Consider the following 2,075-nt stretch of genomic DNA (forward strand, 5'->3'; position numbering starts at 1 on the left):
ATCCCAGCTCTTGGGAGGCTGTAAAAAGGCTGGTCACTATGAGTAGGATTTAGTAGTGAGATCCTGAACACCCTGTAGACCCTTCCCTAAAATTTAAAAAAAAAAAAAAAATTGTGATTTTTCATGGAAAGAAGACAAAGCAAGAGATTTGGGAGCAATGGCTAAGGGAATGGACAACTTATTCCTAAGACTCTGCTTGACACTTGTAGAGTTCTCTACTGCATCTCTCTCTCTCTTTTTTTTTTTTTGGTGGAACTGGGGATTGAACTCAGGCCCTTGCACTTGCCAGGCAAGTGCTTATTCTACCGAGCTATCTCCCCAGCCCCTACTGCATCTCTTTTAATAACACTTCCTGTTAAAGGCCAGTTGTCAGACTCAAATCAGAAAGAAACTGAGGCACAGAGAGTGAGGGTACCAAAAACTCCTGTAACTTCCCACGCTGGAGAGTCAGATCCCCCCTTGGTCTGCTGGCCAGACGCCTGGTCTTTGTCCTAATACACTGCGTGGCTAAGCGGACCCAGTGAGATGAGTAACTGTAGGCAGTATGGAAGTAGCACTAGTTAGCCCAGGGCTTTGCTCATGACCTCTGAGGAGCATGAAGCGAGAGCAAGAACAGGGCTGGTGTTGAGTCCACACTTTTGACCAGAGACACAGGGGAGGAAGAAAGGACCTATATAGTACTTAAGATTTTTTTTTGGCGGAACCGGGGATTGAACTCAGATCCCTGTGTTTGCCAGTCAAGTGCTCATCCTACTGAGCCATCTCCCCGGCCCCTTAAGATTTCTTTTGGCTTGTTTACCAAAAAGTAATTGAAAAGGCTCAATTTGTTTTATTTTGCCATTTATCAGATTATAATATTCCGGATATAAATCGACGGATTGGTGTGTGATTGTCTGAAATCAAACCTGCTTTGTTCAGAAAAATTGTTCTGATGTATAAATATGCCTTTCGGGCTTCATATTCAATGCTCTAATTAATAATCACTGTTCCTGTTTATAAGGTTTTTTTTTTTTTTTTTCAGAACTGGGGATTGAACTCAGGCCCTTGCCGGGGAAGCGCTTATTCCACTGAGCCATCTCCCCAGCCCCTGTAAGGGAGTTTTAATGTGTACTTTTTTTCTCTCGACTCTGAATGTCATACATATTGCATTTCCTTGAGGGGATCCATTAAACAAGTATGTTACTTTGCATGTAAGAGCAAATTTGTTTTCTGTAGAAAATCATCAACCTACCATTTTCACACAAATAATCCAAAATGAATATCTGATTACAAACTTTATACTGAAATTCCAGTTTCAGCATTAGCCACCACTTTCATATTTAGAAAGTGATGTTCAGTTTTGTAAGTGTACATCATGAAGCTGATATCAATTAATAAACAATCACTATCTTTTAACGAATTAATGTTAATTTCCAATTAATCAGTTCAAAACCCAGTTAGGTAAAGACAGTGTTGCAGTTCCAGAAATTGAATTATCCATATTTAAAAAATGTCACCCTTAACGCTGTTACTACAAAAGAGCTGTTTATTTTGCTAGTCAGCTTGCACACAAAACCTTCTAAATTACCCGCCTTTTCAGCCACGTTTTTAATCGACGTAATCTTAAACTAATTTGGAAGAATCCATTTCTAGATGTCAGACAAGAGTTGGATCTCGGACAGCCTAGAAAAGGGGATTATTTGAAAATCCATCTCGCTGCACCCGGACACCTTAAGAATTTCCGGACTCCTGAGGGAGGCAGAGAAGGCCGTGCCGGAGCGCGGCGCAGGCCCAGGCGGCTGCGGCACGGGCCGCGAAGAGTTAACCCGGCCGAGCCCCCCGCGCCTGCCGGGCTCCCCGCGCTCCCTCCGCCCCGCCGCCCCACCCTCTCCTTTTGGCAAGGGATTAAAGTGCTCCCCCCTGTGGCAGCAGTGACCCAGAAATGAGTTTGATTCACACAGTCCTTCCTCCATAGGCAGCGACCGCCGCCCGGAGTCCTCCGCGCCGAGCCCGGTGTGCGCGCCGGCTCCCGCCCGAGCGCCCTCCGCGGCGCGGACTCATGCGGCGCCTGGGCCGGAGCCTCCGCAGCAGGTACG

At 45.8% G+C, this 2,075-nt stretch overlaps 1 protein-coding gene across 3 annotated transcripts in view; it reads left to right on the forward strand.

Moving 5' to 3' along the window:
* Window positions 1-2,075, forward strand: part of Jade1 (jade family PHD finger 1) — a 79,231-nt gene that overhangs the window by 16,972 nt on the left and 60,184 nt on the right. Inside the window, exon 1 of one of the 3 annotated variants that reach the window (XM_023719459.1) lies at window positions 1,545-2,070. The exons of 1 other annotated variant lie outside the window; for it this stretch is intronic. The gene's annotated coding sequence lies outside the window, so the exon portion shown is untranslated. Of the gene's footprint in view, window positions 1-1,544; window positions 2,071-2,075 lie in introns of those variants that run through there. One more of the 3 variants, XM_004635003.3, reaches the window with a different exon arrangement.

This window comes from Octodon degus, unplaced genomic scaffold, assembly GCF_000260255.1.
Source record: "Octodon degus isolate 3935 unplaced genomic scaffold, OctDeg1.0 scaffold00068, whole genome shotgun sequence".
Lineage (NCBI taxonomy): Eukaryota > Metazoa > Chordata > Mammalia > Rodentia > Octodontidae > Octodon > Octodon degus.